Source organism: Phyllobates terribilis, unplaced genomic scaffold (assembly GCF_046119375.1).
Source record: "Phyllobates terribilis strain yellow unplaced genomic scaffold, ASM4611937v1 Scaffold_5__5_contigs__length_657084704, whole genome shotgun sequence".
In the NCBI taxonomy this organism is placed as follows: Eukaryota; Metazoa; Chordata; class Amphibia; order Anura; family Dendrobatidae; genus Phyllobates; species Phyllobates terribilis.
The window spans coordinates 272008159-272025057 of NW_027362765.1; the positions used below are offsets into that span (position 1 = coordinate 272008159).

A 16899-nucleotide genomic window follows, 5' to 3' on the forward strand; every position below is an offset into this window, starting at 1 on the left:
CACCAACGTCACGTTGCACCACAGACTGTCCAGGAGTTGGCGGATGCTTTAGTCCAGGTCTGGGAGGAGATCCCACAGGAGACCATCCGCAACCTCATCAGGAGCATGCCCAGGCGTTGTAGGGAGGTCATACAGGCACGTGGAGGCCACACACAATACTGAGCCTCATTTTGACTTGTTTAAGGACATTACATCAAAGTTGGATCAGCCTGTAGTGTGTTTTTCCACTTTAATTTTGGGGGTGACTCCAAATCCAGGCCTCCATTGGTTAATAAATTTGATTTCCATTGATGATTTTTGTGTGATTTTGTTGTCAGCACATTCAACTTTGTACAGAACAAAGTATTCAATGAGAATATTTCATTCATTCAGATCTAGGATGTGTTATTTGAGGGTTCCCTTTATTTTTTTGAGCAGTGTACATCATATGGACACATGTATTGGGACCCCGGCAGATTATATCTACAGGAGCATCTATGACATCCCATTCTAAGTCTATCGGCATTAATATGGAGCTGTTTCTCCTTTTGTTGCAAAACGGCTTCCACTTTTCTCTGAAGGCTTTCGAGAGGATTTTGGAACGTGTCTATGGGAATTTCTGCCCATTCATCCAGAAGAGCAAGGGACAATGAAGATGGACGTGAGGGCCTGGCTCGCCAGCGTGACTGTCTAGACGGATACATCAGACGACAGCCTGCGATAGGCATACAGTGACATACTGACCATTGACTCCTATTGTAAAAAATGCATACGGCACTGTGTTCGTTTTGATAAGTGTCCCTCTGAGTAAGGCGGTGCAGCAGTCTGTCATTTATTATAAAGAAAAATAAAGTATGCTGATACAGAAGAACATCCTTTTGGCATTTTGGCATATAGTGCATGCATGGACCTATGGGCATGTTCAGCGTGTGGACAAGTAAGAAAGAAAATGTACAGGCCCTTATATGTGCATTTTACTGTATATAGAGTAATGTGAAAAGCGGTCTCATCACAAATGCTAAGAGCACAAATGTGTGACATACAGGACATGCCCTTGTCCTACAATAACCTTTGATGTTATGTTCAGTTTATTTTAGATTAGAGCTAGATGGCAACATACATGGTACATTATTGCACAATTTACAATGTATTCCTAAAGAATTGTAACCTATTCCTATGAATTAGGACAGAGGAGGTCACAGAAGTAAATTAAATCTTACTTTTGGTCATTATAGTGTTTGAACATAAACAAGTTAAAAGTAAAGTATCAGTATCCAAAAATATTAGCAAAAAGTACAAAAAACAAAAAGGGTCCAGAGAGCTGCCCTTGGTGTGTAAGAAGATCTGCCTTCTGTAGACAACTCATAAGACATATACTTGGAAATACGCTATAGCTCCTGCCCTGGAGACCTTTCATTCAACAGATGAATCAATGCTTTGCAAAGATTCCTAGTGGAAGTGGGTAAATCTCTAGGATATGAATTTGGCAATAACATGTACTCTGTACACTTACTATAATGAAGGGAATCACCAGGTTCTTACCACCTAATCTGAGAGCACCATAATGTAGGGTCAGAGGCCCTGATTCTAGCAATGTGTCACTTACTGTGGGCTGCTTGCTGAAGTTTGCTAAAATCACAGTATCAGCATGAGATTATCACTAGGACTAGTAAACCTGCTACAATGTAGTCCTCTATATTCATGAGCTCATTATAACCCCACCTCCATCACTGATTGGCAGCTTTCCGCCTATGCACAGTGTACACAGAAAGCTGCCAATCAGTGTTGTGGGTGAGGTTATACAGAGCTCAGCATTCAGAGAACTGCTAGATCGGTAACAGATGAAACAGTGATTTTATTAAAATGATAGCAAGCAGCCCAATAAGTGATACACTGCTGGAATCAGGGTTTCTGACCCTACATCATGCTGCTCTCAGATGGGGTAGCAAAAATCTGGAGACATATTCCCTTTCATGCTTTCTTTAAATCATCCATTATTTATATTATTTAAAATATATAAGATACTCTGTAGCAATTCAAAAAGTAAAGAACAGAATGAAGAATATTTCTCACATCTGTCTTCCAATGTCTGTAAATCCATAATTTTAAGAGAAATTATGATTAATTATGAGAAAATTCATGTGAGGTCTCCATTTCTCTGCTGTGGCACCGCTGGGAGGGATCTCAGAACTCTGGAGAGAAATGGGTGACCACCTTCAAATAGGGCATCGGTAAGGATCTTCACCAATCATTATGGTTTTATATAAGGGGGTCACAGAAGTATACTGGCACATCACTAGCTGTGCATGCTATCATACATACATGTCTTACACAACTGCATTGCTACATTCATTTCTTCAGCTGTAGTCTAATGGGATAAATGTTCAAACGTCTTTATGTACAAAGTTCAAAAATATTGTAACCTGGTGTTATCAATGGACGTAGCAGGCCTGTGACTATATGTGGCAGGGGGTCATAGGAGTCTCATTTATGCTTTACATGGTGGTGACGACAGCTCCAAGTCATGCAAATCCTGTTCCTCCATGTGCTTCTTAATTTATTGAAACATACCCCATCTCATAGAAGTTGTGAGCTCTCACATGGATATGGGGAGGCATTAAAATGCCATAATTTACCACATCTGTATTCTCAGAATGGGGGAGTTAATGCACTAGAAGCCATTACTATGGCCAATTTCCTGTAGGAAATCAAAGTCTTAAAGAGGACCCATCACCAGGTCAAAAATCACCAATTTTTACTCTTATTTTATTCCATCTGCTCCCCTGAGTGCTCCACGTCCATCAGAATCTATTTAAATAGTCCTAGTTTTAATGTGGAAGCCTAGGAACATACAGGGCCCAATTCATTAAGACTGGAGTTTTGCATGCCAGTTTTCAATAAAAGTACAGCTGAAGTAAGCTGCGCCAAAATCCTTAAGAGGCGCACATCTCTCAATGAATCAGGCATATCTTACAACCCCTGTTTGTCTCTGCCATAAGTGTTGCTCCAGTCAGGTACTGGAATACATTTCTAGTCTAACTTATGCTACAAAAGTAGCTTAAATTTGGATGAATATAACAGTCCTTCTTGGCAATGCCCCTTCCTGTCTAAACTCCCTCTTTAATGAAGCGTAAAAAACGTCAAAAGTCGCAACATTTTTGCTTAACTTTGAGTTGAGCAAAAATTTTGCAACATTTAAAAATGTTTTTTTTTTACACCAGAAAACTGCCGAGAACGTCTTGGTGAATTGAGCCCGTAGAATTTTTACGATCTAAATGAAGAAGATAATGACATCAGAGGTCATTAGAGGTGTTAAAGGAGACCTGTGGAGGACTACATTTTGATTGCACAACTTCATGCACTGAAAAAAGACCCCAGAACTACCACTAGTGTGATATCACACTGGATCCATCCGTACCAAAAGATTATGACATTAGGACAGGTGGAGAGATAAATTAAGACCACTAACCAGGGCTGTGGAGTCGGTGTCGTGGAATCAGTGTCCATTTTCATGGAGTTGGAGTTGGTATAAAATGGACCGACTCCGACCCTTAAAATATATAATAAATTGGGTACAGTAGTACAATGCAGGATGTGCTGTAAATGTTTACATAAGAATTTGGGAAAGTTATGAAATGTCCTATAAGTGTCTGTTCTGTTCCTGATCTAAGGATCTCGGCTTTTAGTTGAGATGAATCTGAGCTGCACTTTATGCACACGCTCAGTAGTGAGATGAATCTGTGCTGCACTTTATGTACACGCTCAGTAGTGAGATGAATCTGTGCTGCACTTTATGTACATGCTCAGTAGTGAGGCAGTGAGATGAATCTGTGCTGCACTTTATGTACACGCTCAGTAGTGAGGCAGTGAGATGAATCTGTGCTGCACTTTATGTACACGCTCAGTAGTGAGGCAGTGAGATGAATCTGTGCAGCACTTTATGTACACGCTCAGTAGTGAGGCAGTGAGGTGAATCTGTGCTGCACTTTATGTACATGCTCAGTAGTGAGGCAGTGAGATGAATCTGTGCTGCACTTTATGTACATGCTCAGTAGTGAGGCAGTGAGATGAATCTGAGCTGCACTTTATGCACACGCTCAGTAGTGAGGCAGTGAGATGAATCTGTGCTGCACTTTATGTACATGCTCAGTAGTGAGGCAGTGAGATGAATCTGTGCTGCACTTTATGTACACGCTCAGTAGTGAGGTAGTGAGATGAATCTGTGCTGCACTTTATGTACACGCTCAGTAGTGAGGCAGTGAGATGAATCTGAGCTGCACTTTATGCACACGCTCAGTAGTGAGGCAGTGACATGAATCTGTGCTGCACTTTATGTACATGCTCAGTAGTGAGGCAGTGAGATGAATCTGTGCTGCACTTTATGTACATGCTCAGTAGTGAGGCAGTGAGATGAATCTGTGCTGCACTTTATGTACACGCTCAGTAGTGAGATGAATCTGTGCTGCACTTTATGTACACGCTCAGTAGTGAGGCAGTGAGATGAATCTGTGCTGCACTTTATGTACATGCTCAGTAGTGAGGCAATGAGATGAATCTGTGCTGCACTTTATGTACACGCTCAGTAGTGAGGCAATGAGATGAATCTGTGCTGCACTTTATGTACACGCTCAGTAGTGAGGCAGTAAGATGAATCTGTGCTGCACTTTATGTACACGCTCAGTAGTGAGGCAATGAGATGAATCTGTGCTGCACTTTATGTACACGCTCAGTAGTGAGGCAGTAAGATGAATCTGTGCTGCACTTTATGTACACGCTCAGTAGTGAGGCAGTGAGATGAATCTGTGCTGCACTTTATGTACACGCTCAGTAGTGAGGCAGTGAGATGAATCTGTGCTGCACTTTATGTACACGCTCAGTAGTGAGGCAGTGAGATGAATCTGTGCTGCACTTTATGTACACGCTCAGTAGTGAGGCAATGAGATGAATCTGTGCTGCACTTTAAGTACACGCTCAGTAGTGAGGCAGTGAGATGAATCTGTGCTGCACTTTATGTACATGCTCAGTAGTGAGGCCGTGAGATGAATCTGTGCTGTACTTTATGCACACGCTCAGTAGTGAGGCAGTGAGATGAATCTGTGCTGCACTTTATGTACACGCTCAGTAGTGAGGCAGTGAGATGAATCTGTGTTGTACTTTATGTACATGCTCAGTAGTGAGGCAGTGAGATGAATTTGTGCTGCACTTTATGTACACGCTCAGTAGTGAGGCAGTGAGATGAATCTGTGCCTCACTTTATGTACACGCTCAGTAGAGAGATGAATCTGTGCTGCACTTTATGTACACGCTCAGTAGTGAGGCAGTGAGATGAATCTGTGCTGCACTTTATGTACACGCTCAGTAGTGAGGCAGTGAGATGAATCTGTGCTGCACTTTATGTACATGCTCAGTAGTGAGGCAGTGAGATGAATCTGTGCTGCACTTTATGTACATGCTCAGTAGTGAGGCAGTGAGGTGAATCTGTGCTGCACTTTATGCACACGCTCAGTAGTGAGGCATTGAGATGAATCTGTGCTGCACTTTATGTACACGCTCAGTAGTGAGGCAGTGAGATGAATCTGTGCTACACTTTATGTACATGCTCAGTAGTGAGGCAGTGAGATGAATCTGTGCTGCACTTTATGTACACGCTCAGTAGTGAGGCAGTGAGATGAATCTGTGCTGCACTTTATGTACACACTCAGTAGTGAGGCAGTGAGAGGCAGTGCTGCACTTTATGTACACGCTCAGTAGTGAGGCAGTGAGATGAATCTGTGCTGCACTTTATGTACACGCTCAGTAGTGAGGCATTGAGATGAATCTGTGCTGCACTTTATGTACACGCTCAGCAGTGAGTCAGTGAGATGAATCTGTGCTGCACTTTATGTACACGCTCAGTAGTGAGGCATTGAGATGAATCTGTGCTGCACTTTATGTACACGCTCCGTAGTGAGGCAGTGAGATGAATCTGTGCTGCACTTTATGTACACGCTCAGTAGTGAGGCAATGAGATGAATCTGTGCTGCACTTTATGTACACGCTCAGTAGTGAGGCAGTGAGATGAATCTGTGCTGCACTTTATGTACACGCTCAGTAGTGAGGCATTGAGATGAATATGTGCTGCACTTTATGTACACGCTCAGTAGTGAGGCAGTGAGATGAATCTGTGCTGCACTTTATGTACACGCTCAGTAGTGAGGCAGTGAGATGAATCTGTGCTGCACTTTATGCACACGCTCAGTAGTGAGGCAGTGAGATGAATCTGTGCTGCACTTTATGCACACGCTCAGTAGTGAGGCAGTGAGATGAATCTGTGCTGCACTTTATGCACACGCTCAGTAGTGAGGCAGTGAGATGAATCTGTGCTGCACTTTATGTACACGCTCAGTAGTGAGGCAGTGAGATGAATCTGTGCTGCACTTTATGTACACGCTCAGTAGTGAGGTAGTGAGATGAATATGTGCTGCACTTTATGCACACGCTCAGTAGTGAGATGAATCTGTGCTGCACTTTATGCACACGCTCAGTAGTGAGGCAGTGAGATGAATCTGTGCTGCACTTTATGTACACGCTCAGTAGTGAGGCAGTGAGATGAATCTGTGCTGCACTTTATGTACACGCTCAGTAGTGAGATGAATCTGTGCTGCACTTTATGTACACGCTCAGTAGTGGGCAGTGAGATGATTCTGTGCTGCACTTTATGTACACGCTCAGTAGTGAGGCAGTGAGGTGAATCTGTGCTACACTTTATGTACACGCTCAGTAGTGAGGCAGTGAGATGAATCTGTGCTGCACTTTATGTACACGCTCAGTAGTGAGGCAGTGAGATGAATCTGTGCTGCACTTTATGTACATGCTCAGTAGTGAGGTAGTGAGATGAATCTGTGCTGCACTTTATGTACACGCTCAGTAGTGAGATGAATCTGTGCTGCACTTTATGTACACGCTCAGTAGTGAGGCAGTGAGATGAATCTGTGCTGCACTTTATGTACACGCTCAGTAGTGAGATGAATCTGTGCTGCACTTTATGCACACGCTCAGTAGTGAGGCAGTGAGATGAATCTGTGCTGCACTTTATGTACATGCTCAGTAGTGAGATGAATCTGTGCTGCACTTTATGCACACGCTCAGTAGTGAGGCAGTGAGATGAATCTGTGCTGCACTTTATGTACACGCTCAGTAGTGAGATGAATCTGTGCTGCACTTTATGTAGACGCTCAGCAGTGAGGCAGTGAGATGAATCTGTGCTGCACTTTATGTACATGCTCAGTAGTGAGGCAGTGAGATGAATCTGTGCTGTACTTTATGTACACGCTCAGTAGTGAGGCAGTGAGATGAATCTGTGCTGCACTTTATGTACACGCTCAGTAGTGAGGCAGTGAGATGAATCTGTGCTGCACTTTATGTACACGCTCAGTAGTGAGGCAGTGAGATGAATCTGTGCTGCACTTTATGTACACGCTCAGTAGTGAGGCAGTGAGATCAATCTGTGCTGCACTTTATGTACACGCTCAGTAGTGAGGCAGTGAGATGAATCTGTGCTGCACTTTATGTACATGCTCAGTAGTGAGCAGTGCTGTGGAGTCGTGTAGTCGGATTCGTGGAGTCGGTGGTTTGGCTTACTGACTCTACAGCCCTGCCACTAACGCTCTAGTACAATGTTCCCAACTCTTGTCCTCAAGAAACATCAACAGATGATGTTTTTGGTATTTTCTTACTATTGCACAGGTGAGGGTTACTATTACCCTGGTGATGGTATTCCATCACCAAGGTAATACCAAGGAAATCCTGAAAACATGATCTGTTGGTGGCTCTTGAGGACTCGTGTTGGGAACACTACTGTAATATGTAGAAGATGTAGAAGATAACTCTTCTACAACTGCAGTGGAGTTTTTCTCCCTTCCCCCATAAAAAAGCACATGGACACTCATACGGGGTGAGCTTTTATATGTATGGGGGATACAGTACAAATAGCCATCACCCGACAGCTATCTACCGTGTATGGACTACCCTTACAGAAAATCTACTCAGACCTTGTACCAAACTCCGACTACAGCCTAGAAAACAATGAGCCCCCATGATACACTTTATTCTACGCAACATTTAGATCATGTCCCTACTCTACAGACAAAACTCTAAGGCAAACTCATTCTATCTTCTCAAAAAAATAGACTGGGAGATTTCAGAGGCCCGGTCCGCAGTCTACAAAATTCTCACACAATGGTTCTATCATGGAACCAAGTGTATCCAACCACCCACAAGCATCCCATGGGGGCTACCAACAGAAAGGTTTGCCCCCAGTCCTTGTAGTAGGCTGATACAGGACAAGGGTCAGTAGAGGGGCACACACTGACAGAAATCACTGATGGGAATGCTTCTAAGCTGATTGAACACTATGGGCAATATGTCTACCAAAATAAATTAGTCCATGCAATGGGAAGCCATTGTTTATGAACTACAGGAATAATAACTATAGTTAAAGGGGTTGTCTGATCATATAATATTGATGACCTATCCTGAGGATAGATAATAAATATCAGATTGTTGGGGGTCCGACACCCCCAGTGGCGACCATTTGTAAACAATGAACGGAGCTGCAATGCAAATCTCCATTCAATGTGTGAATATGAGTGCTATATAAGCAATAGGAAATAAATCAGTAATAGACTGCCAAGTCCCCTGGTCGGGGATGCCCATTACGGCCCCCCTAGCTGTCCTAATAACACGTATAGTTGGCATCACAGTGGCATGGTAAGGAGGATTTATGGTAAGGAGGATTAATGTCCAGCCTCACATCTAGGCCTGGACGGCTGTATATATCATCAAGCAGCTTTGCAAAGAAACAAATGTAACCAAGGAACAGCTAAATTTCTATCACGTGAGATAAATCGGTGGAAATGTTCTGTATTCATTGAGATAATATTAAATAACATTAGGATTTCTATCAAAAATAATATCTGATTTGTTAACCTTTATGGATATTATGTACCGTACCTCTATATATCTATAAAATGATACTGTACATTATATAACTTTGTCATTTATATCTTATAATTCCCTAATATTTCCTGTAATAGTGTTACAGAGAAAGCTCGCCATCAGACGGGTATTGTAGGAGAGGAGGGGGTGCATAGCTCCCTCCGAAATGAACACAAAGCTGTGTGAAATTAGCCGGAGGGGCCGTCCTCCTATGGCAGCACTGGGGCCTGCTTCACCCCTAGCTGTGAACCAGAATGCGACTCTATGGGATGCAGGAGCGTGCTGCATTCAAGCAGCTACTGTAAAGGGAAGGCATTTTGTGCCTATGAAGCTAAGCTCCATCTTAACATATGCATGCTTCTCCATGTCCTCTCGGAAAATGCCTCCTCTGTGAAGAGACCGGCATTGATGCCACAAAGGATTCAGATGGGATTAATCGTGCCCTACAACGACCTGTTATGTCACGTGCAAGCCCGGATTGATCAAGGAGGTGAAGAGATTCCCTTATTGCATCGTGTGATTTTATAGATTCAGTTTGCTGTGGTCCGTCATAGGGTTAACCCCTATACTAGTTGCAGTATCTTAAAGGGGTAGTCCAATATTAATATACTCAGTGGCAGACATAGATTGATGAGGGCCCCTGTGCAAGAACATTACGTGGTACTGTGATAGAAGCTGCATGTTGCTTTGGAGGTGGAAGTGAGCCCTTTACCTCTTGGCCTCAGGTTCCACCAATGGTATGTCCTCCCCTGAATATACCGGTGTCAAGACCTTTCATTCTGGACATAAGTGGGGTTCTCCTTATGACATGTAGTTGAATGTTATTGTAGGAGAACCCCTTAAATGGGAAGCACCTGGACAAAATGAGTTGCCGATCATGAGTATGACTAAACACAGCCAACATCGGCTTCACACGTTCACATTTCAGGGTCCATGTACAGATTTCCGGACCGGCCTATATATAAAGCGCTTGGGATGGGATCAGGAGATCTGCGGCCAGTCGAGAACCATACACTGACTGTAAAGTCAGCAGAATATGCTTATTCACTGTGGCCATGTCCTGTAAAATAGCAGAAATTCCCTAGAGTCCTAAATAAATCCACAGGCCAATGTGTGAATACGGCGTAGTCTGTTGAAGAACTTTACACTGCATATTAAACTCTCTAACTTCTAGTAGATTCAGTCCGGGGTAGACAAATCCTAGTGCCCAGGTGACAGTATTCCTAGATGGTGGTGGCGGCATCTTACTTTTTGTGTTTCCTATTGATATATATGTAGTTCTTATTATCTGGCTGTTAAAAATTCCATCAAATCTCTCAAGTCTACTGTAATGTGTTCAACTCTGCGTTCAGGTCCTAAAGCTTCTTTTTTTCCATCAAACTTAGCAAATAATGGATTTTGCAGAATTTGCCTCCATTCATATTAATTCCCAATGACTGACTGAAAATAAACCTTGAAGGTCCTCAAACTTGCAATTTAAAGGGATAGGCCACCTTTGGAGATCCCTTGAGATGTCAGAAGATGACATTCTAGGAAAAATAAAGGTGCAATGGTGCCCATTATAGTAAAGATTTGGTGCTAAAAAGGTATTCCCCTTACTATAGAGAACTTATGCATACAGAGCAATTCCTTAATATCCTCAAGTTATCAAAATGGCTAACTTTACTAGTGGACCAGAATGACCTGCTGTACGTGAACAATCTGCCACCATGTCGGGAGGGACCCCTGCACATTAGATGTCTGGCTTATTGGGCTGAGATTGGTGGTTTCGGACGACTGATGCATATAGGGGCCTTAGGCCCCGGCCCCACTATCAGTATTTGATCAGTATTCGGTCAGTATTTTTTCTCAGGAGTGGGAGCCAAAACCAGGAGTGGGTGATAAATGCAGAATAGGTGACTTGTTTCTATTCTACCTTTTCTCTGATTGTTCCTCTCCTGGTTTTGGCTCCCACTCCTGAGAAAATACTGACCAAATACTGATAGTGGGGCTGTGGCCTTAAAGAGGATCTGTCACCAGGCCAAATGTGACCTGTTTTGCCCTTATTTTATTCCTGCTGCTCCCCTGAGTGTCCTGCATTTTTTTCTTTTTTAAATCCGCATCATTGTTCTAGAGACATGGGCCTTTTTAATTAGTGTTGATTTTTATAGTCTTTGCCAAAGAGGCGGCGCTCAAAAGTTAATAATGTGGATCAACCTAAAGACACGCCCCCAGAGACTCCTGTGACCACACCCCCTTGTAAAAGACCTTAAAAATCAGTAGTACATAAAAAGGCCCATATCTCAGGAACCATATGGCGGATTTATAAAATAAAATGCATTGGATAATCAGGGGAGTAGCGAGAATAAAATAAGAGCCAAAAACTGGACATTTTAGACCTGGTGATTGTCCCTCTTTAAGCACAAAAAAGAATATTAATGTAAACAGAACATAATGGAATAATGCAATTTGTTGGTGCATCATACTGTACTGTAAGTGTACAAAGAGCTAAAGCAGGACGCTATATAGTAACATAAGTGGCTTCTACTGACAACATATTAACCTGCTACAACTCCTCCATTAGCAAAGAGTACAATGGTGGGAATCAGCCATGGGGCATAATCCTGGCTGCCCTACATTACCAAGGGGATAAGGACTTATGTGCCATGCGTATAGATCCATCCATCCCATCGGGGCAGATGTATCATTAGTGCAACCTGTTCAGCTGTACAGGGGCCCAAGAGGTAAGGGGCCCATTTATACCTCCAAAGAAGGTACAATTTTGCATTTTAGGAGCTCTTGGGCTGCCAATGGCCCATATAGTGTTCTTGCACAGGGGCCCTTTTCTGTCTGTGTCTGCCAGTGCAACCCATGTAAGATCCAGTACACACCAGTAAGCGGACGAGGAGATAGTATGCACTTAGAACATTTTCCATCCCATAGATACTGCTGATATTCCCACTATACATGAGGACAAGCGTGGACACAGTGTGGGCCCTCTGCTCTTGGGGCCTCCATGGCAGCTACATGTGGCATGTCCTCCTTCTATGAATTCACCTACCCTCTTATATTCTGCATGTTACACAATATTTCATTATTATTTTACAGAAATAATAATATAGAGACTAATAAATCATCTACACTCCTGGGGACAGAGCCATTTCCATGGAGGGATTAGTGGTCCAGTATGAAAAATAAGAATAAAGCACCTTTATCATCTAATGGAGGGTGCAGATACTACAGTGTAGACCACCACTACCACATCAGTCCTACCAATCCACCCCACAGGACTGTCAGTAAGTCAGTGACACCATGGCAGTGCTGCCTCCTGGCAATGCCATCCCTACCAGAATATAATGGGCACATTTATGCCTCGTCCAGAACTGCTGACTCTTGTCCCTCCCCCTGCTCCATCTTCTGGCTGTCCTAGATCTGCGAGGTGGCATCATGGGGGCACCTACCTGGCACTGCTGCCTCCGAGGCTGTGTCTGTGCTGAGCTCTCCCTGGTAAAGACTGGGCAGGTGATGCAGCAGCAGATGTCTCCTCCCTGGTGATGTCTCTCCGGTGCCCCCTCCCTGCTGCTGGTGCAGTCTCTCTCTCTCTGGGATGTCTCTCTCCGAGCAGCACCGTCTATTTAAATGACAGACATCCTCCGCCGGCCACGCCACATGGGCTGACAGCTTCTCGCTGCCGTCGTCCAATGAGGAGAGGCCGGGCTCCGGGGAGATTCAGCCCCCCATCCCCACCCCGAACGTGCAACCTCTGCAGAGGGGGGGGGGAGTTGTAACCTGAGGGAGACCTGTGTGCAGTGAAATACTCTGCTATATCAACGGCGACTGAGCCGGCAGCCCTGACCCGAAGAGCTGGCACTCCATGACACCCTGCAATGACTCGCTCAATGTGCCAGCTGCAAGTGGCCCTAACGTCTCCTCATAAGGGACAATCGACCCGATACACATTGGATGAAGCTGCCACAGATGCCCCTATGATGATATACACCTACCCCATGACAAAGTGCCAGCCACAGATGCCCCTATAATAAAGTGCCAGCCACAGATGCCCCTATAATAAAGTGCCAGCCACAGATGTCCCTACAATAAAGTGCCAGCCACAGCTGCCTTTATAATAAAGTGCCAGCCACAGTTGCCTTTATAATAAAGTGCCAGCCACAGATGTCCCTATAATAAAGTGTCAGCCACAGATGCCTTTATAATAAAGTGCCAGCCACAGATGTCCCTATAATAAAGTGCCAGCCACATATGTCCCTATAATAAAGTGCCTGCCACAGATGCCCCTATAATAAAGTGCCAGCCACAGATGCCCCTATAATAAAATGCCAGCCACAGATGTCCCTATAATAAAGTGCCAGCCACAGATGCCCCTATAATAAAGTGCCAGCCACAGATGCCCCTATAATAAAATGCCAGCCACAGATGTCCCTATAATAAAGTGCCAGCCACATATGTCCCTATAATAAAGTGCCAGCCACAGATGCCCCTATAATAAAGTGCCAGCCACAGATGCCCCTATAATAAAATGCCAGCCACAGATGTCCATATAATAAAGTGCCAGCCACATATGTCCCTACAATAAAGTGCCAGCCACAGTTGCCTTTATAATAAAGTGCCAGCCACAGTTGCCTTTATAATAAAGTGCCAGCCACAGATGCCCCTATAATAAAGTGCCAGCCACAGATGTCCCTATAATAAAGTGCCAGCCACAGATGCCCCTATAATAAAGTGCCAGCCACAGATGCCCCTATAATAAAATGCCAGCCCAGATGTCCCTATAATAAAGTGCCAGCCACAGATGCCCCTATAATAAAATGCCAGCCACAGATGCCCCTATAATAAAGTACCAGTCACAGATGTCCCTATAATAAAGTGCCAGCCACAGATGTCCCTATAATAAAGTGCCAGCCACAGATGCCTCTATAATAAAGTGCCAGCCACAGATGCCCCTATAATAAAATGTCAGCCACAGATGCCTCTATAATAAAATGCCAGCCACAGATGCCCCCTATAATAAAGTGCCAGCCACAGATGTCCCTATAATAAAGTGCCAGCCACAGATGCCCCTATAATAAAATGCCAGCCACAGATGCCCCTGTAATAAAATAACAGCCACAGATGCCCCTATAATAAAGTGCCAGCCACAGATGTCCCTATAATAAAGTTCCAGCCACAGATGCCTCTATAATAAAGTGCCAGCCACAGATGCCCCTATAATAAAGTGCCAGCCACAGAAGCCCCTATAATAAAGTTCCAGCCACAGATGTCCCTATAATAAAGTTCCAGCCACAGATGCCCCTATAATAAAGTGCCAGCCACAGATGCCCCTATAATAAAGTGTCGGCAACAGATGCCTTTAAATAAAATGCCTGCCACAGATGCCTTTATAATAAAGTGCCAGCCATAGTTGCCCCTATAATAAAATGCCAGACACAGATGCCCCTATAATAAAATGCCAGCCACAGATGTCCATATAATAAAGTGCCAGCCACAGATGCCCCTATAATAAAATGCCAGCCACAGATGTCCATATAATAAAGTGCCAACCACAGATGCCCTATAATAAAGGGCCAGCCACAGATTCCCCTATAATAAAGTGTCGGCCACAGATGCCTTTATAATAAAATGCCTGCTATAGATGCCCGTATAATGAAATGCCAGCCACAGATGCCTATATAATAAAATGCCAGCCACAGATGCCTTTATAATAAAGTGCCGGCACAGATGCCTTTATAATAAAGTGCCAGCCACAGATGTCTTTATAATAAAATGCCTGCTACCGATGCCCCTATAATGAAATGCCAGCCACAGATGCCTTTATAATAAAATGCCTGCCACAGATGCCTTTATAATAAAGTGCCTGCCACATATGTCCCTATAATAAAGTGCCAGCCACAGATGCCCCTATAATAAAGTGCCAGCCACAGATGCCCCTATAATAAAATGCCAGCCACAGATGTCCCTATAATAAAGTGCCAGCCACATATGTCCCTATAATAAAGTGCCAGCCACAGATGCCCCTATAATAAAGTGCCAGCCACAGATGCCCCTATAATAAAATGCCAGCCACAGATGTCCATATAATAAAGTGCCAGCCACATATGTCCCTATAATAAAGTGACAGCCACAGATGCCTTTATAATAATGTTCCAGCCACAGATGCCACTATAATAAAGTGACAGCCACAGATGTCCCTACAATAAAGTGCCAGCTAGAGATGCCCCTATGCCCCTATAATAAAGTGCCAGCCACAGATTCCCTTATAATAAAGTGTCAGCCACAGATGCCTTTATAATAAAATGCCTGCTATAGATGCCCCTATAATGAAATTCCAGCCACAGATGCCTATATAATAAAATGTCAGCCACAGATGCCTTTATAATAAAGTGCCGGCACAGATGCCTTTATAATAAAGTGCCAGCCAGAGATGTCTTTATAATAAAGTGTCGGCCACAGATGCCTTTATAATAAAATGCCTGCTACCGATGCCCCTATAATGAAATGCCAGCCACAGATGCCTTTATAATAAAATGCCTGCCACAGATGCCTTTATAATAAAGTGCCAGCCACATATGCCCCTATAATAAAGTGCCAGCCACAGATGTCCATATAATAAAGTGCCAGTCACAGATGCCCATATACTAAAATGTCAGCCACAGATGCCCCTATAATAAAATGCTAGCCACAGATGCCCCTATAATAAAATGCCAGCCACAGATGCCCCTATAATAAAGTGCCAGCCACAGATGCCCCTATAATAAAATGCCAGCCACAGATATCCATATAATAAAGTGCCAGCCACAGATGCCCCTATAATAAAGTGACAGCTACAGATGCTTTTATAATAATGTTCCAGCCACAGATGCCTTAATAATAGTGTCCCAGCCGCAAATGCCCCTATAATAAAGTGCCATCCACAAATGCCCCTATAATAAAGTGACAGCCACAGATGCCCCTATAATAATGTTCCAGCCACAGATGCCACTATAATAAAGTGACAGCCACAGATGCCCCTGAAATAAAGGGCGAGCCACAGATGTCCCTATAATAAAGTGCCAGCTAGAGATGCCCCTATAATAAAGTGCCAGCCACAGATTCCCCTATAATAAAGTGTCGGCCACAGATGCCCCTATAATAAAATACCAGCCACAAATGTCCATATAATAAAGTGCCAGCCACAGATACTATTATAATAATGTACCTGCCATAGATGCAATGCCCCTATAATAAAGTGCCAACCACAACTACTCCTAGAATAATATAACCGACACTGATACCCCTATATTGAATACCAGCCACAGATGCCTTTATAATAAAGTACCAGCCATAGATGCCTTTATAAAAAAGTACCCAGCCACAGATACCTCTATAATAATGTACTTGCCACAGACACCACTATAATAATATACTAGACTCTGATACCCTGCCACTGATGTGATGCCCCTGTAATAATGTAAGAGCCACAGATGCCCCTATAATAATGTACACATACACCTATAGTCATATACCTACCTCTTGTCTTTCTTCTTCAGTACTAAAATGCTCAAGTGCTCAGTACTTGAATTGAGCAGGTCGGATACTCGGACGGACTCAACTTGAGTAATGAGTATAATGGAAGTCAATGGTAAACTCAAGCAATTTTCCGAAAGACCCTACTCAGAGGGCTGGGGGACTGGGGGGCAGGGAAATCGCTGAAATAAATGGAAACAGTGCTCAAATGGAAAGGGAACAGCATGGGGAAGACGCCTGGAAGCATCCCTGAATCACAGGTCGCTGCTGGAAACAATGTTGTCAGAGGTATTACGCCACTTTTACGGACTGACAATAAAACATACAAAACCGAAGATAAAATGGATTTTACAGGAAAAAATGTTAGGAAACATTCTTTCCTGTATAATGACTTGTATATAAGGCAAAATTAAAAAGAGAAAAAAAAACAATAATTATAGCCTT

The 16899-nt window shown here is 43.6% G+C and overlaps 1 protein-coding gene across 1 annotated transcript in view; it reads right to left on the reverse strand.

Moving 5' to 3' along the window:
- The window catches only part of FASN (fatty acid synthase), a 70947-nt gene extending 58294 nt beyond the window's left edge, over positions 1-12653 (reverse strand). Inside the window, exon 1 of the mRNA XM_073684153.1 lies at positions 12396-12653. The gene's annotated coding sequence lies outside the window, so the exon portion shown is untranslated. The remainder of the gene's footprint in view (positions 1-12395) is intronic.
- Between the last annotated feature and the right edge of the window lie 4246 nt (positions 12654-16899).